The following is a 25,692-nucleotide window of genomic DNA, read 5'->3' as shown; positions in this document are numbered from 1 at the left end:
TTAAAATTGCATTAAGAACAAACTTGCAGTAATTCAAACTGAGCAGAAGAATTCAGCAAGTACAACAACATAGCATTAAGAATGGATAGATAGAGCCTCAGAGCAGCTCTGTCAAGCTGATCATTAAAGGTAGTGTAAAGATAGCAACAGTAACACTCAGGGCCCCATAGCTTTTTTGCTCAGGAAAAAAAGCATCTGTTTTTGAAACTACAAAAGACAAACAAAATCAAAGTCTTCTGCCTGCTGAGTACAAGTACTTTCAGACAAAATATAACTGACCTGACCCCTTTACAGAAGTCAAGTTATCCTCAAAGAACAACAGGTAATGGCAATATTGTACCAAACAATGATTTATCAAGCTGACTTCATCTTATGTAGAAAACTGGGCACTGTGTGGCAACAAAGTTTGAAATAAATTCTGTAGTACTTTCACTTTTGTAGCTCCTTAGATGCTGTGTGCTTGTGAAGTTTGCAGGCCTTCTATACTGTAAGTGCAAAAACATAACTACTTTTTGGGCTTTTATTCTAATGTTGTGATGACTGCATTTATTTTAGTTTATACATCATGTGGTGGTAGCTTAAAATAGCAGAGTAAAGAAAACACATTACAAATCAAATAATAGCAATGGATTTCACATTTTCCATTGTTCAGGGTATAAAATCAGAGGAATAAATATTTCCTTTATGTGTAAGGTTCATGGGGTAATTTCCAACCAGGATACTTTTTGGAATTATATAGTCATTTAAATGATACAAGTCATTTTTATACTCAAACCAGCCTAGCAATATAAGCTTATTATGTGATTAGGAAATAACTCATGGATATATAATGTGCTTGAAAGAAGTGATGTGAAATATGCATGGAAATCATCAGGAGAGGATGACATTCAGATCTCACATGGAAGACTTGCAGGGTACTGAGAAGGTGTCTGCATTTGGTCAGATTTTACCTTTACAAGAAATTGCAGGAATTTATGAGTATCCACATCTTTACAAGAACTTATTCCAATACTTGCACTTCTATGCTATGGCGTGGAATATTTTTTGAAAACAGTTTACAGAACACTATTATAACTAAGGAACAGTGGAAAAAAATGATCAAAAAATAGACTTGACAGCTTAAGTTTTTAATAAAAACAGTGTTTTATTGTAAGGGATGCAGGCTATAGACTAAGGACCTAGAAATGTAATTCATAAAGCTAAAATAATTCCCAGATAAATACAAGACAACTTTTCATAGAGTTCCTTTGGTTGCTGTGTTGGTAAGGACTGAGGACTTGTGGTTGCTGGGGAAGGACCCAATTAAAGCATTAGAGAAACAATTCTTGCCTGACCCTGCTTCCAGCTATCGGATACTTCTCTTTCATCTTTCACTGTCAGCATGACTTCTGCCATTGTTTAAATGATTTTTTAATAAGGAGAGTATCAAAAGGGGCAGGAGGAGTCTGATCACACCAGAAGCTGTGTCTAGAGGCAGGAAGGAGCTGTGAAGGAAGCTACAGCATCTTCAAGTTGATAAGAGGGTCTGGCAGCGGATAAGAGGCAATCACAAAGAGTGAAGTTCAGTGCAGGGGTGAACAGATACGAGTTTACTGGAAATGTAGGAGTACTTAACAGAACAACTGAACTCTCTTTTGGTCCAAGAAAATTCATTAGAGGTTATGGCAGAAAATGAAACTGAGGAAAGAGCCAAGTACCCTGTGCAAGAGAAAAAGCCAAAGACTATTCATTTTTTTCCAGATAGTCAGGTTAACTCTTTTCTTTGGAAACAGAAACAGGAAGACACATGTAAAGAGAACAGTACTACTGTGAAGTCTAAAAGCTCTAAAGGAAAGAGCATGAGCTCTTTCAGTTTCAGCTATAGGACTTATGAGAATTGTCTTCAGACAAGAGGTCTTGGCCTCTGAGAAAACAGCAATACCACTAGGTATAATGTAACAACAAAATTATTTGAATACAGGTATGATTTAAAATAAAACCACAAAACTTTAATGACTACGTTGTGGCACAGTGATGCTTTGAGAATTATAAGCTAATTCTTTGCTTCATTATTGTAGTGGGTTTATGTGGCAAGGTTTTGGTAGCAGGGGGCCATAGGGGTGGCTTCTGTGAGAAGGATCTAGAAGCTGCCCCATGTTAGGTAAGGGCCCCACTGCTGACCAGAGCTGAGCCAATAAGTGATGTTGTTTTGCACATCTGTGAGAGCATATTTAAGACAGGGAAAAAAAACAACAAAATGCTGTGCCACACACAGCAGCTGGGAGAGTGAGAGGAGTGAGGAACAGCCTTGCAGGCGCCAAGGTCAGTGAAGAAGGAGGGGGAGAGGTGCTCCAGGCACCGGAGCAGAAGTCCCCTGCGGCCTGTGGTGAGGACCATGGTGAAGCAGGCTGTCCCCCTGCAGCCCATGGAGTACCACGGTGGAGCAGGGTTCCACGCTGCAGGCTGTGGAGGAGACCAAGGTGGAGCAGGTGGACCTGCACCGACGGAAGCTGCGGCTTATGGAGGACCCCTGCCGGAGCAGATTCTGGGCCAGACCTGTAGCCCGTGGAGAGGAGACCACGCAGGAGCAGGTGACGTGGCAGGAGCTGCTGCCCGTGGGGGACCCAGGTTGGAGCAGTTTGCTCCTGAGGGATGGACCCCGTGGTACGGACCCATATCTGGAGCAGTTCTTGAAGAGCTGCTGCCTGTGGGCAGCCCACACCGGATCAGTTCAGCAAGGACTGCATCCCGTGGGAGGGACCCCACAGCACAGGGGGCGAGAGTGACCGAGAAGGAGCGGCGGAGAAGCAGCGCTATAGACTGACCATAACCCCCATTCCCCCGTTCCCCTGCACTGCTCAGGGGGAGGAGGTGGAAGAGGGTGGATGGGGGGAAGGTGCTTTTGGTTTCTTTCCTTTGTTTCTCACTTCTCTAGCTTGTTAGTAATTAGCAATAAATCTTACTATCTCCCTATGCTGAGTCTGTTTTGCCCGTCACAATAATTACCGCGCAATCTCCTCGTCCTTATCTCAACCCTTGAGCCCTTTTCATCGTATTTTCTTCCCATTCCTCTTTGAGGATGGGGAGTGAGAGAGCGATTGTGGTGGAGCTTGGCCGCCCACCCGAGTAAAACCACCACAATTATAAGCTGTGTGACTACAGAATATTTTGGCTTCTATAACAGAGTCCATATTAATTTTTTAAAATGGTATAGAGGAAAATAATACAAGGAGTGAAAGTTTCTAGAAGACAAATATGCAAGTTGTAGGAATGTCTTTGTGTCAAATTGTTGCACAAATCATTGTAGTGGCACTACCATATAGTATGGATGTGGTTGTAAGACACTAGTTCTGGTGGAAGAAAAAAATCACTTTTTTCCAATTTCAGTCAAATCAAATAGCAAATTGTCAGACATATTTAAATTCATTTTTATTTTTATTATTATTATTATTTTCTTTATTGATTTCTGAGGAATGAATTACCAACTGCACAAACAGCCTCTCTCTTCTCTTTGTACCAGCAGTTCTTTCCATCAGTTATTAGACTTTCCCAAATAAATGCATCTGTGATGACTTGGTGTATGGGAATGTCTCCATCTGAGTCGCTATTGAATCAGTCTCCCTGTGTGCTGGCATGGTGCCTGAATCTGGTAATGACATAGGGCACATGTCAGTACGTAATTAATAAAAACTAATGGTGTACAGAGGCAATGTGCTGATGCTGGCACTGTGTGTAGCTCCGATGAGGTGTATAAAATTGAGAACTTGCATTCTCCTTCTCATTCAAATTCCAATAGCATTTGTTTCCAAATGTAATAATGATGTCAACTGTTTGCCACATTCAGCATAAGCATTTTCTTTTTCCTGTCCAGCTTCAGTTTGACAAATTGTTGTGATTCCAAACTGAAATGTAGGAAGTAACATATTCTCCCTCTGACTTCAGGGAAATCTGCCATTTTTCTGTGCCTTTACAATTCCCAGAACTTCAAAAGAAGTCTGGATCTAAAGACCTTTGGACCATCAAGTACCATTTTCATTTTATACTTCTCTGGTTATGTTTAAAATTGAGATGAAGAGTGTTTAGCCAGCACTAAGATAAAACTTTTTTTTTTTTTTTCTCCCTGTGCATTTCATCAAGTCTTAAGAAGACATATTGAAGTGATTACTGAAGTGATTACTGGAATTTACTTTAATAGTCATTTTAATGGACTCCAGTTTCAGCTACATTCCCCATCATCTTCTTTTCCAGTTTCTGAATGTCCTTTTAGAAACTGGAGTTTACGATCGTGTTTACCATTGTGCTGTAAAGCACAATGTAAGCACATATGTACTTTGATTTATTCTACAGTCAGAAAACTTTGAGTATTTCTTTACCACCTGGTTGACCTGCCATCATGAGCACACTCCCTGCTGGCAGACTGGTGGCAATCTTCTAGAGAGGGCTATCAGGTCTGAGCTCCGCTGTCAGTATACAAGGCTCTGCAGAAAGTGCAACATTGCTTAGAGAACTTAACTTTTTATTTTTATTTTTTATTTTACTTTTATATATATTTTTAGAACTATTTAATCCAATAGTTAAAGCAACAACAAATGTTCTTGCTTTTTACATCCAGTGACAAACTGGATAATTGTTTTAGCATTATGGAAGCAGCTGCCAGACAGGATAAGCAGCTGTTGCCTCAACTGGTACATAGCAATTCTGTTGAATAGCATTTGAAGAGTGAGGGCTAGGTCAGTGGCAATACTACAGGGTGTTTTCTGGAGTTAAAGAAGGCTGAACTTCAGCATAGGCCATCCCCTCAGCAGTCAAACAAAACGTCAATGACAATGCAGTGACTCAAAATCAAAAGCTCATAAAAAAATATAGTATTTGGAATCAGGAGTATATATATAAGGAGAGGGAAAAGACAATTCCTTTGAGACTTATGTACTTTTTGATGGCCTAAGTATAAAACCCAGGAAAGGTCTTCCTGAAGTTTTTAATGAATCAATTTACTTGTAATATGGGAAGAAGCTTAGTCTGCTGCTTGCATTTAAATTGGAAGACTTTCTTTCCATTGCTGTGGGTAATTGATTGGTAGCAGTGAGATGGAAAACTCACAAACGTTGTACAACAGAAGACAGCTTGATTAGTGTGCCTATGTGACTCTCTACATAAACACAGTAGATGTTTTCATGGATAGTATGCAGGCATAACCAATGCATGCTTTCAGTTTTGATGTTGCTTTTTGCAGCATGCATGTACTTCTTTTATGAAATATGAGCCCAAGAAAATGGGAAGGTTAATGATAAGGAGAAAGGTACTTGTTTATATTTTCATATCATGGGCAGAATACTGATTTCCTGTGTTATTTTCTAAATTATTTTTTTTCTATCTATTCTACAGCTTTTAATTAAATGTGTCATTACTTAGAAGTGAGTTGCTAACATCAGAGTATTGTACTATTCATCAGAGGGACAAATCCTTCTGACCTGGTGGCATATTTGCCCTTGACTTGCATAGAGCTATACTAACAATTCTGTTACTCATATGGTCACTGCATCCGCCTGTAAATGTGCTGTGTTCGTATCTAACACTAGCTACATATATTTGAATGCAAAGTGTCTGCAGGTCATAAATGATGTGAATAAATATTTACATGTATTTTATTAGTCTTCCATTACAACTTTTATTTTTAATATTTCAGTTAGCCTAATGGGTAATTATCAGTTTATACTTATTGATTATAGGTCTAATCAAATGTACTTGCATATAGACAACAGATATTGCAGTTAAAAATCTCCATCTCAGAATTTATAATACCTTAAGGAAGTTCAAATTCCCCAATTCTAACAATATTTCTTGTAAGTAGTGGCAGATATTGACATACCATTTTATTTTTCATACTCTTTCCCAAGCCATCATTAAACAATGGACTATAATGCAAAATCTAGATTGACTAGCATTTCTTATTTGCCAAATGCACTGAAATAATTAGGTGTGCCACAAATACTGTGAGTAAACGAGTATTGTCAATTTTTTCATAGTGAGGAAAAGGAGTAGTGAATTTAATTTTATTTTCTTCACTTTAACACACCCAGCTAAAAGACCTTAATGATCAAACATCAGCCATATTTCCAAACCTAAATTTCATCCGATTTTTATGTGTTCATTCTACACTGTTCTGAATTAAGGTATTGTAATCACATACAGAAATAGTGACACTGAAGTAATGAAAAAGTGATACTGAAAAGCAATTGGTCACCAAAAATGCTTACATATATAGCTATTCAGACTATAAAGTAGGTGGTCATAATACCTGCACAAAGATTAAATGATAATTGTGAAAAAGAATTTTCCTCTTTCTCATGTGGTGACTATGGATGTACAGAAAGTGCATGGCTGTAAAAGATGCAGACTCAGTGCTTTTAAGAGACTGTGAACATTGATGATTCCCGACATTGTTGTCTTCTGTGTAGCATTTCTAGTATTATTATTATTATTTTTTTTGCTTTGCTCTGGCTTTGTTTTGCCAGGTTGAGTTATGGTGAAGAAAAGACTATTGTCCCTTTTATCAGCACAGTTTCTTAGCACAGCCATCAGCACTTGAATTCCCCTGAAGCCCTCTCCTGCCACAGACCTGGTATAAGTCACACAGAATACAAAATAATTTGTATTCTAATAAAAATTATATGGGAAAATATTAGTTTCTACTTTTCAACCCTTGATGAAATATAAATATTAAAATATAAACACAAAATTTTGAATGAAAACTCAATAAATTCCTCCAATTTTGCACCAGATGCAGCTTATGTACATGTTGATAGCATCCTAGTATTTAGCAGTAATTAAGATTATATTCAATGAGGCATAAATGTGACTTTGATTCAGAGAGCTGGGATATCATGTTAATGAGCAAAATTATGGGTTGTGTATATGCAATATTGATAATGTGGGCAGAGAAGCTTTTGTTGAATGTTATCTGGTACCTGAACCAGTAGCTACATTAAGAGGAGAAAAGAGAGTAAGAGTGCTTTCTTGGCGCACATTGCCTCAATTTTTTGACTATAAAAATAAATATATTGCTTGTGGTTCAAAATATTTTCCTGTGATGCTTTTTTTTTGTGTTTTGTGTTTTATTTCATTTTACTCTCTCTCTCTTTTTTTTTTTTTTGGTCACAGTGTATCTGCAGATATATATTTGATTCCTGTTTGCATTGTACATCTTGATATCTATACTTCTGTTTGTGTCTAAGAACTGTCCTGTTGCTGTATTCAGTGATGCTCGTGTAAGGAGGGCAAACAGTGATGTACTTTTTACGTTTATCTGTAGCTCCCTGTATACCAAAATAATAAGACTTTTTTTTTTTTTTTTCTGTGATAATTTAGTTTTATACAGTGAGGTGATTACCAACAAGAAATCTTACAAAGAAACAATAATTTGACACTCTATTTGGAACCCTGCAGAGAAACACTTCTTTAATCCTAGCTACAAGAAAAGGAGCCATCCTCTCTATTTAATAACCCCTTCACCTGAAAGGATGTAGAATCACTTTTTAAGATCTTGTTCCTAACTCAAGTGAACTCAAGAGGAGATGTCTGTCAGGTTTTGGTATTGGCTTGACTTCCACCTCAGAAAGAGCACAGGAAGTATACTATACAAATATTTGTTTTATGATACTTCCAAGGGAAGTTTCTGGCTTTTGTACAACATGATTTTGATGCTGGGGTTCAATTAAGAATTTAAATTTTAATTTTCATTAAAGTGACTTTTCTGGCAAGGTAATCTGTATTTATACCGTTAATCTAGACAGTGACAAAATATACTAGATACTCAGATAAAATCAGATAGTACCCATCATGAAAAATAATTCAGCCTAAACTCAAACTGAAAATTACCACAGGTTTGCTTTCTAAATTGAGAATTGAATTCCTCAATTTTTACTTAATTTGTTCAGTTTGGATTATCTGTTTTTTAAAGATCTTTACATCTTATCCACATTGTCCTTATTTGGATTTATCCAAAGCTTGTTGAAATCAATGAGTCTGTCTTAATCTTTCCTAATGTATCTTTTCAATTTAGGCTTACTCTGACGGAAAGTTCTGCAGGATTATTGGTTCCTACTATTTTGATTTTTGCTTGAAGTGGATTTTTTTTTTGTGGTATATCTTCAGTTCCCTTAAAGCTGGGATGATTTTTAAAATATATGGAGTTAGACTCTTGTTCTGCTCAAAATCCTACCTGAAGGAGAAAGAGAGAGAGAGAATTAATGGATTATTGTTGTGTTGTGTACAAGTCTTCACCTGGAACATATTTGCTGTTGACAAGGTTAAAAACTGCTGAAGCAGAATTGCTGCCTATCCCTCTTTCCTTTGTTCCTTATCCTGTCCCATAAAGCAATCAAATCCTGCTTTCTAAGTCTATCTTGACATGCCAAATGTGGCACCTCGTGTCTTGCCATATCTTCTGTTGCTACCTCTGTGACATAATCTTCACACTCTATCACTTGAACGTAATGTAAAGTAAGGACTGAGAGAGGCTGAAAAACTTTGTTCTGTTCTGCCTAAGAAATGATAAAATGCTTTGTACTGATTTTTCTCTGAGTCTGCTTAGTTCTAAAATGGAAGTGTGTTGTTTTTCCTCCAAAGGGGGATGGATATATACTGTAATTCTGTGCAAAGAGTGAGTTAAAAAATGTAAAATGATTGGATGTTTTTGACTCTTCTAGCCCAAGGTTAAAAACAATCAAACAGCAATAATCCACCTGTTAAGTTCACATGGGTATTTAAAATATTAATATTTTTGAGAAGCTCAAAAATATTTTGAGAAATAAAGATGATAATTCTAGGAAAAAAAAAAAAAAGGAAAATGAAAATGAATTACCCTGATTTCAGAGCAGTAGATGCATAGAACAATATGTTGAGCTCACAGGCATAAAGAAAAATAATAACTAGCTGCTGATTTCGCTTATGTATTCAGTGAGGTGGGACAATACGTGATCGTGTAAGTGAAGTACCATAATTCCTATGTCTATTCCATGAGTGTGGGAGGGAGGAGAATATTTAGGTGTTGTACTCCAATTTTTGCAGTGTCCCTTTCAGTATAACCTTTCTGTATAACCTACTAAATAGTAAATTACTGCTGAATTACTAGCATTTAAGATTGGTCCTCGGATTTAGGTTGTCATTCACTACAAAATTGTGTACTGGGTTGCTGAGAAATGTTCTGAGAAATGTGCTATATCCACAAAGGAATGGTGAAGTTCAGGGATTTGAGGTTCTTTCCAACCCTGGGAATAGAATGAAATCTGGAAAGGATGGGCTCTGCATTTGTTTCCATCCATGAAGCTCAGAGTAGTTTAGTATTTTCTTCCAATCTAAATCCTATTGCTTTCATGCTTCGGGCCTCCTGAATACAAAACTGCTCAGCAAGTTTAATCTGAATGTGATCCTGCTCTCCCACATCTTTAACTTCATCCCTTCTCCCACCAGATGTCCTTAATTCCTTCCACAGCTAGTCTTGTTTAGTTGGCCCGGTGCTTTGCCTACAGCCTTGCTTTTCTGTCTGTATTTTTCAACAGCAGTCTGAGTCCAGTTATCCTGGTAGGGTATTATCAGCCTGCCTTTCCCATGCCCTTTTCCTAGCTTTCTGTAATTTAATCTTTGCTCAGTCTCTTTCCTCAGTCAGTCACACTTACCCTGTTGCCATAGCCGTGCCAGGGATCTCTGCTTTCCCAATCCTCTTGGTTTGCAAGTAATAGAAGAATCTCCCAAACCTCCAGCTGGTTTTCTGTTCATTAATATACAGGGAGGATTCACACCCAGTCAAATCCCAGAGCCCTGTTTACTCCAGTTAGCTCGCTAGGACCAAAGAGAGTTGTGTGTGAGGAAGCTCTGATGCACAGGGATGGGTTTATTCTGTGACTTGTCTGACTCTCCTGATTTTAAAGAGCTGCAAATGCAACTTGTACTAGCAGTGATTTACCCTGGCACATTTCTTTGTAGATATATTTATTACTTTCTCTGCTTTATTGTAAGTTCAAAGCCAGATAATTTCTTGTTTTCAAGTATGTTGGTATGCTCATATGCACTAGTTTCCATGGTGCCTACTATATTCCTTGAGGTTTTCCTCCCCATCCATATGGCCATGGCCCGTGTGAGTTCTTTGAAATACGTGAAGTAGACATTACAGGCCTTCGTAAAATGTTTATTGCATGTTTTCTTATATTTGCAAGAGTTTTACCTCAATATCCCAACCGTTAGCTTCAATTTTTAATTTTTATATTTTTTAAGTTAAAACCACAGAGACAATTTTGTTTTTTTCTATCATGGTTGACAGTAATAAACATGGAAATACACAGTTTCTTCTGATGCAGAGTCTCTGTTGGAGTCTTAGCCAATCTTGAATTTTCCATATTTTTCCAATGTTCCATCTGATGCCAAATTAAGTGGAACATAGCCCAGTTTGCAGGTTTCACACAACAGTAAGGAGCTCTCTTAAGAATACTAAAATGTTTATTGATAAACTATGATTAATTTCCACTCTATTCTTATTGACTCTTTTTTTAAGAACCGGTGCAGAATTCAATATCATAAGACTACAAATTTTCACAGGATTGATTCATGAGCTGGAGTTGCATCTCTTATACTAACTTGGCTAGGCTCTGATGAACGAACTCATTTTCTTTGAATCGTTTTTGTTTATAATCTGGGAACATTGCTGCTCTTAAAACCACTGCTTGGTTCATGTTTTTTTTTTTTTTTCTTTTTTTTTTTTTCAGAAAGATAAGGGTTTTTATATCATACTGAATAATTAGCACTTATGATGTATATCCTATCTTAAACATGCCTTCCAAATGTTAACCAAGGAGTATATTAATAATGCACAGCTCTATATTTAATAGCTGCTAATTCCCTTAAATGCTTTTTGGGGAGCGAGCTTAACAAATACAGAGAGTCTCAGATGCTGTTCATTTGTTTGTATTTCCTTCAGGAGCTTGCATTTTTCCTGAATGGTGTTTGATTTTCTTCCTGTCATCCAGTACATTTCTTCAACAGTTATCCTCATATATGTGGATATGTTTCAACACACTTTCCAAAACAATCTGGTATTCTACTTGCAGACTTGCAAATAGTCGTGTCCCCCCCCCCCCCCCCCCCCCGTCTTTGTGAAGAGAATGCTCATCATGATTTTGCCTTTTCTTTTCCTTTATATTAAATAAAATATGGATAGAATGCTTACACACGTTTATTAAATATTACCAGACAATGTCTACAATATTAAATCCAACTGATTAAGGACTTAAGGGACAGAATAATTGCTGGAAATTTGGGAATGCAGAATTGGCTCTGAAGATAAATCATTTTTGAAATTTAAAAAATAAGTGGATTTATTTTATGATAATATTAAGCTCGGTTCTTATGGATTATCATTGCAGTGGAGATAACGTAAAATTTTAACTTATGTCCATTTGGGACTGACTGATTTTTTTAAAAAAGACAACTAAAAAAACCAATCTACCTAAAACTGTATTTATTTTGACATCCTAAGAATGAATCCTCAAAATTGTCAGAGTATTTGAGATATAACAAAACATACACCAAATACTATTGCAGTTTTTAGTGATCCATGAAGACAATGAATTGACTATAAATCATATAGGAAGGAAAAAAACCATGTTTTTCTTATGGATGGAAACAACAAAGGTGTAAATCCAGCTACATGGTGCCTTCAGATTACTCTTCATTTTTCCAAAAAGATAAGCTGCATTTTCCGATTCCTTCTGGTAGAAAGCTGCTTGTGTTGGTTTGAAAACTCTAGCTCCATTGAAGTCCTAAAAAATAAAACTAGAACTGCAGTTTGCTGACTTACTGTTATTTCTAGAAGGCTTGTTAAAATACTTGAGGTATAAAAATGTCCTTTCATAAGGAACAGAAAATGAATAATTTGTATTGAAAACTTTTGAGGATTTTCTATTAGCCTTTGTATTCATTTTGAACACTGAACCAAGCCTCAGAAACAGGCTAAGTTTCAAATCACTGTAACTTTTGTGGACTCTGACTCAGGGAGTCACTTGCTCATAATGTTTTACATGAAGTCTGTCTTCCCTCTGTCTATACGCAGGGAAGTCTGCTTTCTGCAGTTTTACAGCTGCCGTGCTGCTTGAGCTTACTGGGAGCTACATGTTATAACAGTTCTATATGCCTCCTTTATGGTTTTGACTCTAACATATGAATTAAAGAGGAAAAATATTTCACGGCCAATCTCCTAGCTTTACTAGGTCCTTAAATTTATTCCATATGAGCTATGAATGACGGATTTTGGCAGATGAAAAATAAAAACCTTACTCATATTGATGTAAAAATATTTTACAACATTTATAAAATTTATTTTTCTCACTGCATTTTGGACACAGGACCAAGATCTCATATACATTTATTTCCATGCGAAATTTCCTTGTTGAATTTCACTGGGAGGCTACCTTGCTAGAATGAGTCAGCCTGACCAGGGCACAGCAAATAGTTTTAAAGTGCTCCATTCTACTAATGCCTGCCAACACATGCCTACTCAATGTTTTCTGTAGTCAGTAGAGATGAAAAATAGCTAATCAGGTGTTGACAAGAACTACTTCCACATAGTTCTGGGGCAGGTTCAAAACTTTTAAAGACCTCTTTGGCTGTATGGACATACCTTTAAATTATGGCATATGATTCTGTGATCAGGCTCAGGCAGGATATGCACTTAATTTTTTTATCTTATTATTTGAGAGCTCATTCTCATGGGAAGTAATATCCTACCACTAGTAATTTCTTCGTTTTTTCTGCTGTAAATTGATGATAAATTTTCCCCATAGTCTTTCAAAAAGGTATTAGTTATGTAAGTATTTATAAGTAACAAGCCCATTAAAAGTAAACTGAAACTGGTGTGAAGTTGTGTTGTTTGAAATTCATTTAATGGCCTGTATCTGGAGAACAGAATTTATAAGAATTGTAAATCACTGTTTGTGCAGGTCCATGCAGCAGAAGGCTGGGGAGAGTGGGACTGTGGAGCCAGGGGGCCTGCTGTTTGCAAACAGTTAGTCATCTGTCTGTGAGAAACAGCAGGACAGCAGCTATTTTCCTTAGTGATTTTTACATGAGCAAAGCATGATTAGCGCTTGAGCCCTTGCTGGTTTTTACATCTGCACAAAACAATCTGAAATGTTAAGACTTTTTTCTTAGGACTTGGCCTGATATTTCCAAGGAACAAGAACTTAATATTGATCTCAGGGTTTGCATGAGTCAGAATGGGTTTTGTGTGGTCACGGCAATGTCTAACATGTTTTTTTGAATCAGAGAGCATGTTACACTATCACAGAGACACAGCCTAAGTTGCCTAGTGAAAAAATGTCTATCACAGGTGAAAGCGCTTAAGCTGCAGTTATTCACTCTGGGACAATCTACACACTAGTCATCAGGCGGGTGACGTACTGACACTAATGACAAAAACAAGCTCTAACTCGAAGCATAGCATTATCATGGAATAGTCCTCAAAAGGAAAGAAAGATGGTGGAGATAAAAATGTATGCATTGTGTACAATGATAAGCCTATGATAACAGATATGAAATATTAAATATTACTGAATAACATGCAATTTATTTCTCTATTTGGAAATTCAGTTTATACTGGAAGCCAGTGCTGGCTTGCCAAGTGCCTGGAGCGCTGGGAGCTGTGCTGCTACTTGCCTTACAGATCCTGATAATAAATTACCAGGGAAGATACAGCTATTGCTAACCATAGTAGCTTCTGGCACTTACTGATAGTCACACTCACTTTTCATCTCCATTTTCTCTGCCTCCTACAAGCAGTAGTGTTTGTGAAGAAAGCAACTTACTACCATTATATTTCACCAAAATAAGTAAACAGTATAAATAAGGTGAAGTCACTGAAAGTACATAGAAACATATCCGTAAGAATTTATTGGGTAAGACAAGGTTTAGAAATACTGTGAGAACGAGTCTAGAGAGAAGATGGGATGGAAGGCTGGAACCTAGGTGGAAAGGCAGAGCCAGAACATATAGATGGGGGACAGAAGGCACTGGTGGCTGAATGTTAGATTGGGTAAATGAGTAGTCTCTTATATGAAGGAACCATGAGTACATAGGAAGAAAACAAAGATGCTTCTCCATTAAGGGCTTGTCCTGAAGGTGGCTGCTTTTTGCTAGCTGCTTTCACACAGCAAATGAGCAAACCCATCTAATGATACTACACAAGATGGGATTATTCAGGTATATCATAATAATTTTTCTATTTCTTGCTTCATCTGCTACTCAAGGTTGCCCATTTATTTTAAACTCTGAATATCTTAGCTAGGGTTATTACAAACTTTCAAGCTTAACTGAGACCCTAATTTGCCCTGATGATGTGTAATGATGATATGTAAAACTGAAAGAGCCCAGTGTGAAACAGTGTGCATTTGATATGAACAGTAGTCAAAAAACTTGGGTCCTAACTATTCCATTTTATCAAGCCATCCTAAAAAAAACTTAGTAGAACTGCTGAAGTTAACTTCAACATTTCTGTGAATTTTTAGTTTTATAAGAAATTTTGTAGTGGACTTTACAATTCAACGTGTATGTTCATCTTGAGGGTCAAAGGACTGAAGAGATGTACTTCAGTTATATCAACAGATATATATATATATAAAACAGGTATATGTCCTTTTAAATGTGCACTTTGAAGTCCATATTTTCTTTTTGTTAGAATGAAAAATGGCATTTTATTTTAATTTTAAATGGATATTATGTATACTGTTATGGTAATTACCTTATAGTAATTTGACAATTTGCCCGACGGAAATGTTGGTCAGCAGGACTTTGACTCTGCAAAAATAACATACCGTAAGTAAAAAATGAATGGTTTGTTGTGATTTGGAGAAAATTAATAGATAATCAAATGAGGCTTTTGGCTGCATAAGTGTAGTTTGAAAAGAACCTTTTCTGAGACAGAAGATCTGGGAATTAGTGTCTGTATTTTCAGTGCTTTCTATTTCATGGTAGTAAAGTTAAATAAAAAAATCATTACATTAAAACATAGTAGGTGACCCCTGAGTGTATATTTAACCTTAAGAGAGACCTGGTAGAACTATAATGTTATTTGATAATGTGAAGTTCTTTGGCTTTGTAAATGCTGAGTTTGCTAAATGAGAGACAGAATGATGATACATTAAGGAAGCGTTCATTTTCCAGCACTGTGCATGCACAAATAGCATTCTAATAACTCATTCTGCAGATGTAATTTAATATATTTTAATGAGTCTTTGATCTTTGACATCAGGGGACTCAGTGTATTAGGAATGGTTTATAAGCACTTTTTTATGTGAATGAAAGCCAAAAATTTCTGCAGTATATTTATAAGACCAGAAGCCATGATGTGCTAATCACTTCTGCATCCTCATCTTCAAGTTGCATTGTTATCTGTGAGTTGCATTTAGTAGAAAACCTTCTGATAAACACACAATTCATATCAAAATAAACAGAAAAGCTCAGGTTTGGGAAAAGAAGGGATAAGTTTGTTACAGTCTATTATCTCTCTAAGATAAGAGATAAAGAAGGCTGCTTAGATCAACTAATATTCTTCCTGAGGTGGTTGTCTTTTTTTTATTATTAATGTGGAGTTAGCATCTTGAAGTCCTAAACATTTTGTACAAATAATGATCAGTAATTCTTTCAGGGTCTTGCTCTGTTGAATATTAAATGCTTTCCTCCTTCATTCCTTGCCAGACATACACTGGATAACCCAAATTTTCTTGATGGTTTATTGCCTTTTATTCGTTTTTAGTGTTGTTAATTTTAAGCCCTATTTTCTTTCAATTTCTTTCAGATTTGCAACCACTCTTGTTATCATTCTCCTACAATGATCAAATCATCCAAATACTGATTTGTGGCTCAGCTAATTTTAATGCCTTCCATGCTGTAATGTGATTATAATGATTTCTTTGTATTTTCATAGCTTCTTTAAACAACAAAAACTTTAATCTTATGTTTATGTGAAATGGGGCAGGGCTTTCACTCCCTAAATGTAAGTGTAAATTATGGGTGTGTCATTATTAATGTAATTTGAGGATGTTAATTTAAATTTAGAATGCTGGATTATTTTATAGACATCCAAATAACTCTTGAAAAACTATTCCATGCTTTCTTAAAGGTTATGCATTCTTTATGAGTGTTATGATTACGTTCTGATAATGATGTTTAGTACTGCTGAGTCTCACATTTCATAGCTGTAGTATTTCTTATTGTATTTATATGCTTCTCTTGCCTTCATCTTCCTAGTCTTGAAGACTCATAGATAGCAAAGTCAGCACATTCGTTGGAATCAAGTGAGCTTTCTTTACCTTTCTGTCACATCTGTACCTAAATGTAGTCTTGCATTCTGTCAGCTTACAGGTCCTGATCATCACTAATGCAAAACTGCAGTTTATAAATTTATTCATCCACCTTTGGATTAGAGATATGTGAATTTACCTGTGGTGGAATATGAATAAAAGCAGGATATTCCAGCTTTTAACAACTGTCTGATGTACTTTGGAATGAACAAACATTATGGTACAGAAGAGGTGCCTGTACCAGTTTTTCAAGTTTGTTCCCCGCTTTAGTGTTCCATGAAAATCTTTTGTTTCAGCTAGTAAATGAAGCTATCCAAACACCAAACCTTCCACTTTATTTTTTTTCCAAGTTTTTTTTTTTTTTCCATGTGTTTATTTTATTTGACAGTCTCATCTTCCAGGTTCATTGCCAAAGGCCAGAAATATGTGATGCTGTTCTGTGACAGTCTCTATCATTCTTGAACATCCTTGTGAGAAAGAATGCAAAAAAAGATTTTATTATTACTTTTAGCCACTAACCATTTCCAGTGAATTAAGTAGATGCAGGTGGGGGTGTCTGGTAGCTGTCTAGCAGGGAAATGAGTCATTAAAAATGTCATGCAGTTGAGACAAAAATATATCTGCAATCTTTAAAATAATCGCGTAAAAATACACCCTACTCTACTTTAATCAGGGCAGAGTATTTTTTATGCTGCATCATAAAATGAGAGATTAAAAAAAATGTTATTTCATACTAAGTAAATGTTATGAACATAATATCCCCTTGACTACAATAAATATTTAACATGGGTTGGGATAAGAAATATGAGTTACTGACTATATATCTGAGTCCTTGCTTTAATTCAGCTTTGAGTACTTTTCATACAACAGAGAAGCTATTCCACTGCATAGTTAATTCCATATTTCATAGAAAATTTTAAAATACTTGTGCTCATCTTAATGATCACCCTATCTTTGACTCCTGATTACATTTAAAATCCTGTTTTCATTTACTCCTGCCCCAAGGACTGTGCTTTATAGTGTTCCATACTCAATGCTTTCTCTTCCCCCCACTCCTTCATATAATAAAATTGATTGTAAGCTCCTTTCATGCCGTTGCTAGGCTTAGAAGTGATACCATCTCCTTTTCTGAAGTCAAGTGGTCATCTTAGAATGGATTTTAAATAAAAAACATCTCCACTGGTTGCTATTTATACCTGAAATTCAATTTTTATTTAAAAAAATAGAAAAGATAATTCAATTAAAAGTGACTCAGTTAAGGAAAACTCTCTCTCTCTCTCTTTTTTTTTTTTTTAAGTATTTTCTTTTCAATTTAATTTGTAATCTCATTGGCTGCAGAGAAATTATCTGAATTCAACCTATGTGTCAAACACTATGTGTTTTGATGTGTCTGTGCATGCCTGGTTAAAGAAGTTCAATCTATTTCATTTAAGAGAGATGTTTCAAAATGTCTGATTAGCATCTGAAAGTACTTTCATAGCAACCAGATTTCGGATAGTGGAGAGCTATGTATCAGATACAGGCATAGCATTATCTAATGACTTGTAGTGAAACCTATGCAAATTCAGGTTAACATGTCATTTTCTCTAGGAAGACTTATGAACTGTTGGAATAATTGGTACAAGCTGTGGTAGATTCTTTATCTCTTTGTTTGGAAATCTTTCTGAAAGGTGCCTTGAGCTATTTAAAACTTATTCTTGCTTGGAGAATGATGGTCTCTGTCATCCACTGGGTGAACTTTATATTTATGAATCTGACAAATAGTTTTGTAAAAAGAAGCAGATGACCAGTCTAGGAAGTCTTATAAAATGCTTAATAGTGAAATTATGTTGGGACACAGCATGGCTGGGCAGGTGTAAAGCACTCATGTTCTCTCCAGTCATCAGCAAGTGTTTTTTCACCTGGGGGAAGTATGATGTCACTGTCCTCTATTTTCTGCTGTTGCCACAGCACCACTGCATACAAAATAAGTGTAGGACTGGTTGCTTTTATAGAAAAGTCATGATTCAGACACTCCTGTTTTCAGCTTGGATCTGTTACTTTCTGTAGCCTGACGAAGGGGAACTTTGTCCCCTTCTCTCACCCAAAATATATCACCTGGATTGACTCTAAGGCCAAAAGGTCAGAGAGCAGTTACTAGAAGTGTCGTTGACAGCTATTCTGTCCCAGGCTAATATGTACTGACCAGCTATTATACAGCTTACAGGGTTCTCAGCATACGTACAAACTAAATGGAAGTCAGTCTGTGCTGAAAAGCTTTGGTCAGTAGTCAAATTCATGTCAGTGTAGGAAGCAAAACAAATTATTCTGAGTTGTAACAACAGTTTTAGCAGATTAGAAATGAGAACATTTTTCATAGTGCAAAAATTCAGTTAGTTACTCAATTTTGTTAACATTTTAATTTAAAGTTTAAAATAACCTTTTGGGCTGGGACTAAGTATGAGAAATCTCAGCCCAACAGGGATCTTTTCAAAGCTAAAAGGTAGTGAAAATAGTGCTAACGATGGAATTACTGCCATAGAACATTAACCGTGACTCTGTACTATATTTACTTTTCTTGGATGACAATAAGGCATTTCTGTTTTGGAAATATCTTTACACTTTGAAGTTAACTCTCAACAAAGTTGAATTCTCTGCTGCTTCACTGGTTGTCTCTGGCTGGACAAGCAAAGAGGGGATGGTATGCCTTGATTTTTAGAATGAAGGCTATAAAAATTGATGAGACAGGGATTATTTTCAGGCGAAAAAATTTAAAAGGTTCACATTTGGTCTTAACCATATACTTTTTATTCCTGACTTTATGGTCTGGTATTTGGCACTGCTGATTTTTCATATTTTACTATATTCTGCTAGCCAGGTAATCTAGGTGGCTCTGCAAAAGTTTCATGTCATTCTTGTTATTTATCACCCTTTTAATTCTTACCAATTTCATAGTAAATACATGGAAAAGCTAAGGAACTTCTGAAGTGTGAATATAAAGGTTCATATAGCAACATATTTTTAATGAAAATATTAGTCATATTTATTAGTCGATTTAATAAAACCAAATATGAACGAAGTAGTTAATGGGATAATATTTTCATTTTAGTATATCAATTATTCTTAAAATAGGGGAAGTAAAATTAAGCTGAATTTTCATGAATACTTGAATATTTTCTAACAGGGTGAATTAATCATACAGACATGCAACATGGCAATGAAAACAGAACAAACTCTGAAGATTAAATATCAGAATAATGTATGCTGACTATTTAATTGTTTTGTTGAAGTATTTAATCTAATCAGATTCAGTTTAAAATTGAAAATTAGGAAGGAACATCTGTTCTTATCATGACAAACTGAAAAAGCAGAGACAGTGGCATCTTAAACATTCAAGTAAACTGAGAGAACACCAACACTGCATTAATAAATTCAACGAAGCTTTAACTCACTTTTCACTTTTTGAAGAGAGAGAGGACATGAGAAAGAAATGATCTTGTTTAAAACTCTTCTTCAAGCCTGCCATTATAACATGTTATACTCCCTGCAAGAGAAGGGGTTGAGTTCTGTAATAATGTGCATACATTTTATACAATGTCTACAACTGGCAGCTCACACATTCTAAATAAGTGCATACAAAGTCTGTAAACATTTTTTTTTTCTGGTCTCGAAGAGATCTACATCACATAATGGGGCAACTCTGCACACAGATGTCTCATCTAAGGAAACTTACACGTTAGTTATAACAACGGGTGATAAATGTTTTTTGTAAGTTCCCAGTCATAGTCTCAATAGCACTTATGAAGCATCACAAATAGCTCTTTGCTTCAATATTTCTTTCTCTGTCATTGACTCTGTGATCATACACAGCTCTAAAAACAATCTGCACATTGTATACAGGAGTAATAATTTATTTTCAGGTTTTCTTGCTTGAGAGCTGCCCTGAATTGGGAAAAATACGTGGAGAATGTTTTTACAGATTTCTTGAGCTTTCATTAGGCTAGAATTATCTCTATAGGTAGAGAAGCAGGTTGTATTTATTCATGCTCAATACACTCCTTATTACACTAGGTATGTTTTACTAATTTAACATTCTAAGTATTTAATTGTCTTTATAATGGTTCAATCAGCCAGATGCCTCAGAGGTTATACTGAGAACTTGTCTGATCCCCAGCCAATGTTTACTTTCAGATTATAATGAGCAGTTAGTGAAGTACTCACCATCTGTTCAGGAGAAAAGAAAAATCTTCTTTGTCTGAGTGGACAAGTGGGAAAAGCATTCAGAGAACTGATTATTAGTTCAAGTAAGTAGATAATGGGCCAAATTTTGTTGAGAAAGAACTGAGAGAAAGAAAAAATCCTACTGCTGGGACAGACTGATCCTGTGTATCTGTACAGGTACAACCTGTACAACCAACTGACTGGAAAGTAAGTTGGCAGAAAAAAAACTGAGACTCCTACTGGATGGCAAGACTGAATAACTACTGGAATACTAATTCTGATTAGATACATGGAAAATTTTTTCATCATGAGGACATAAGGATGATCAAAAATTGGAATATGTTGTTCAGAGAGGCTGTTAAGCTTCCAGCCTTGGATAGTCAAAACTTGGCTTGACATGGCCCTGAACAACTTGATCTAACTTGGTCTTTGAAAGTAAGCAGGACCAGCTGATAACCAAAGCCCCTGTTCAACCTAAATTATTCTCTGATTCTATGATCTGGTTATGTGTTATCATCTCTCTAAGTTATGTCTGTGGATATTACTGAACCACTGGAATGGCTATTTTATTCTGAGACAAAGGAAACTAAATACATTATTCTTTTATTGCTGCTCTAGTCTTCATTATTCCTTGAAACTGAAATATATTGACAAAAGTAATATGAAATTATATGATAAAAAATGACAGTCTTATATCATTTTGGAAGTAGGAGAATGAGTTATTTGTCTTACCTGATGTTAGCTTTGAAAGTTTAGGTCTTAAGTTAGAAGTCCCATCTCCACAGGACACTTCTATTGCCTATGAACAAGAGAATGAATTTTCACAGAATCACAGAATCGTCTAGGTTGGAAGAGACCTCCAAGATCATTCCAACCTCTGTCCTAACAATAACAAGTCCTACACTAAACCATATCACTAAGGGCTACATCTAAACGTCTTTTAAAGACCTCCAGGGATGGTGACTCAACCACCTCCCTGGGCAGTCCATTCCAATGCCTAACAACCCTTTCAGTAAAGAAGTTCTTCCTAACATACAACCTAAACCTCCCCTGGTGCAACTTTAGCCCATTCCCCCATGTCCTGTCACCAGGCACATGGGAGAATAGACCAACCCCCACCTCTCTACAGCCTCCTTTAAGGTACCTGTAGAGAGCGATGAGGTCTCCCCTGAGCCTCCTCTTCTCCAGGCTGAACAACCCCAGCTCCCTCAGCCGCTCCTCGTAAGACTTGTTCTCCAGACCCCTCCCCAGCTTCGTTGCCCTTCTCTGGACTCTCTCAAGCACCTCCATGTCCTTCTTGTAGCGAGGGGCCCAAAACTGAACACAGTACTCGAGGTGCGGCCTCACCAGAGCCGAGTACAGGGGGACAATCACCTCCCTAGACCTGCTGGCCACACTGCTTCTTATACAGGCCAGGATACTGTTGGCCTTCTTGGCCACCTGAGCACACTGCTGGCTCATATTCAGCTGCCTATCAACCAGTATTCCCAGGTCCTTCTCTGCCAGGCAGCTTTCCAACCACTCATCTCCCAGCCTGTAGTGCTGCTTGGGGTTGTTACACCCCAGATGCAGGACCCGGCACTTGGCCTTGTTGAACTTCATGCAGTTGACCTCAGCCTATCCAGATCCTCCTGCAGAGCCTTCCTTCCCTTGAGCAGATCGACACACGCACCTAACTTGGTGTCATCTGCAAACTTACTGAGGGTGCACTCGATCCCCTCATCCAGGTCATTGATAAAGATATTAAAGAGGACCGGCCCCAGCACTGAGCCCTGGGGGACTCCACTAGTAACCGGCCTCCAACTGGATTTGGCTCCATTCACCACAACTCTTTGGGCCCAGCCATCCAGCCAGTTTTTAACCCAACAAAGCGTACGCCAGTCCAAGCCACGAGCAGCTAGTTTCTTGAGGAGAATGTTGTGGGAAACGCTGTCAAAAGCCTTACTGAAGTCAAGGTAGATCACATCCATAGCCTTCCCCTCATCCACCAAGTGCGTCACTTGGTCATAGAAGGAGATCAGGTTCGTCAAGCAGGACCTACCTTTCATAAACCCATGCTGACTGGGCCTGATCGCCTGGTTGCCCTGCAAGTGCTGCGTGATGACACTCAAGATAATCTGCTCCATGAGCTTCCCTGGCACTGACGTCAAACTAACAGGCCTATAGTTCCCCGGGTTTACCCTCCAACCCTTCTTGTAGATGGGCGTCACATTTGCTATCCGCCAGTCGACTGGGACCTCCCCTGATAGCCAGGACTGCCGATAAATGATGGAAAGCGGCTTGGCCAGCTCCTCCGCCAGTTCGCTCAGTACCCTGAGTACCCTTCTTTTGAAGAACCTAAGTAAAACTCCTGCTCTGAATCATCTTTTAGAAGAACTTCTTTCTCTTTGACAACATACTGAGCTTAATGATATAACTTATATATACTTATATGTAAACTTATATAACTTATATAACTGCATCTATGTGATACGAATAGCTGCCCTCTGTTGGTCTCTATGATACTTAATATGCTTTATGTAGTAAGGAAAGAAACACAGTGGTGATTTTGGACAGTACTGAACTACTTACAATTGGTCTTAAATAAAAAATATAAAAGATTGTAGTATTAAACGCCATACAGTTATCAGACACCTTATTTACTCATTGGACTAGATGACCTCCAGAGGTCCCTTCCAACCTCAATCATTCTGTGATTCTGTGATCTCTAGAAATAAATCGAATTCAAATTCAGAAGCTAAGTTTTCAGACTTCTTGTATTTTGTGAGCTTGTAAGCAGCATAACATCTGTGTTTTCTGTGTAATTCTTCAAATGATAATTCTGTGATTTCATTAATATGTAATACATTTTTTGAGTTTGTTAAAAAAGAAATGTTTTAAATATGATATTTAATAAACATCCTTAATAAACCATCATTAAAGTGCTTGTATACTTGTTTTGGTATTCACAAAATGTGATTTGTAAAGTGTATACAAGAACTGCAGAAATATGTGTGTCATTAGAGATTTTCTAATTGCCTAGTTTTCTAATTGCTTCAACAGTTCTTTGACACTTTCTGCCAAGACAATAAAACAAAATAATAAATAAATAGTAAATAAATAAATAAATAAAAATAAATAAAATAAAATAAATATTTTTATTTTTATAAAAATAAAAATAAATAATAAATAAAAAATAATAAATAATAAATCTGTGTTTTAGTTTCTGGAAATGTAACTTGCCCTATGGAAAAGGATATTGTGAACTGCAATGAAGTCATCTATCTTTCTTATCCTGAACGTTAAATCTATTTGCTTGCTTACACCATGTTTAGGAAAATAGTCAATGACAAAAGTATTTGCTCCAAAGTGCTCCATTTGAGGGCTCGTGGAATGGGAATAGCACACTGCATATGATCTCCTTCTACCTTAGGGATAGTCAAAAGCCTACAGACATATTATGGCTCTGTTTGCAGAGCCTAAGGAATGCAATGAGAAGTATTTCAAACTAAATTACTCCTCCACATTATGTACATGGTACACGTGAGCTAGCTCCAAAAGATAAATCTCTGTAACCTGCCAGAGAGAGGTGGTGAATACAATGGTGATGGGGAAGACTTGGCTTTGAGCCAGGTTTGTAAGATTTGTAATTATGTTTGGTGGTGGCTTCTGGTAATTTTGAGAGATATCATTCTTGTGTTCACATGTGTTTCAGCCACTAGACTGTAGAAAATATTGTTTTTCACAATCTCTTGTCTGTCATATTGGTTGCACAATCCCTTATTTTCAGTTTTGTACCAGTCTTTCATTATCATTTCCTACTTTTAAACTTCCCAGTATTTGATCTCGGTATTTCTATTTTGCAAACTATATTTATGTGCAGTATATGGTTCTGAAAGTAAAATAGGGCCACAAACACTGGAACCACAGTTTTTATAGTCACAGCTAGTGTCTAGTTTATAAAACATAATAAGAACTTCCTTTGCCCAGAAGTGATTTTGAGCATTGAGGTGAATAGCCATCTCACGTCATGATTTCATTGTCGTATTGGGAAGGATACCCAACCAGTTTGTGGGCATCTTGAACCAAACATTGATACACAGGAAGGAAACTACTTCAGTTGCACACCAGGATTTCTATGAATCTATACTGCCTTGGATTAGGTTTTATTACCATAAATCCAGGCAAATCTATTTCAGGAAATGGGGAAGACATGGCTGAACAGAAGACTTGAAACAAGTGTTTCACTGAGATATGTATTTCTTCATAGGTTTTAAACATTTTGCAGTATAGTATTTTAAATGGCAAAACACTTGCAGACTTTTGTGTCAAACCTTTGCCTTGATTGGTATTTGTCAGCCGTAAGTAGAAATGGTACGTTAATGGCAGGTAAATTGAGCCTGGAGGATCAAGGAGAGAACAAAGCAGGAGGGCTTGGCTGCAGTATGTATGTTAAAAAGGATGAAAGAAAAGGTAGGAATTTCTCAGCTCAGTTTTGATCTCTTAATACTAGGAGAGGATAATCTATAACAGGCTGAAGTTCATCTCCATTAACTCCTCACAAAATGCATTTGCTTGTTAAGTAGAATTCTTGCTGGGCTTCGACATTACAGGTTTATTCTGGTAGAGCTACAAGCACTAAAGCTTTTATGAGTTCAGGAGAAAGAGTAACGTTCTAGTGCAGTCACCAGCTCCTCTGGGTTCTGCAGCTTCTCCTCTGACCTGAGCAGTCCCACTGGACCCTCTGTCCAACAACCCGCACTACCCTGTGCTCTGGGCTGGCACTGCCCTCGAAGACTCACGGATTGCCAGTCCTGAAGTCAGCTCAGGCACTTGTCAGGAGCCTGCTGCTCTCTGGTACCTAGGGAATAATACTGTGGTGATGAGTTCTTTACTGACACAATGCTTTGCTGGCTGTCAGATCACTCAGAAACTAGCTTTATCACAAGAGAAGTGTTAAGGAGTACATTTTATTTATCTTTTTTTTTAAAAAGGGATTTCCAACATCAAAACAATGTTATACAAAGAGATAAAATAAAAAGCAGGCTGCTCACACTGAAAAAATGAACTCTATTCTACCACCTCAAGTAGTTTTTATTATAAGCTAATAATTAGCGTCTACAAGAGCTCCTCTAGCACCACATGGCCAGAACTGGGAAAACTGCTTTCTTGCTCGGTCACCTGCTCT

General features: G+C 36.9%; 1 long non-coding RNA gene across 2 annotated transcripts in view; it reads right to left on the bottom strand.

The window, feature by feature from the left end:
• The window catches only part of LOC310898579, a 43,385-nt gene extending 22,512 nt beyond the window's left edge, over window positions 1-20,873 (bottom strand). Inside the window, exons 1-4 of one of the 2 annotated variants that reach the window (XR_014583446.1) lie at window positions 20,526-20,873; window positions 19,757-19,848; window positions 14,765-14,820; window positions 11,143-11,792 (exon numbers count right to left, since the gene is read on the bottom strand). This is a non-coding gene — a long non-coding RNA (uncharacterized lncRNA). Of the gene's footprint in view, window positions 1-11,142; window positions 11,793-14,764; window positions 14,821-19,756; window positions 19,849-20,525 lie in introns of those variants that run through there. The other variant, XR_014583445.1, reaches the window with a different exon arrangement.
• Window positions 20,874-25,692: the final 4,819 nt, after the last annotated feature.

The sequence above is a fragment of the Anser anser genome (assembly GCF_964211835.1).
Source record: "Anser anser genome assembly, chromosome: 4".
NCBI lineage: Eukaryota > Metazoa > Chordata > Aves > Anseriformes > Anatidae > Anser > Anser anser.
This window is presented reverse-complemented; position numbering and strand designations above follow the sequence as displayed.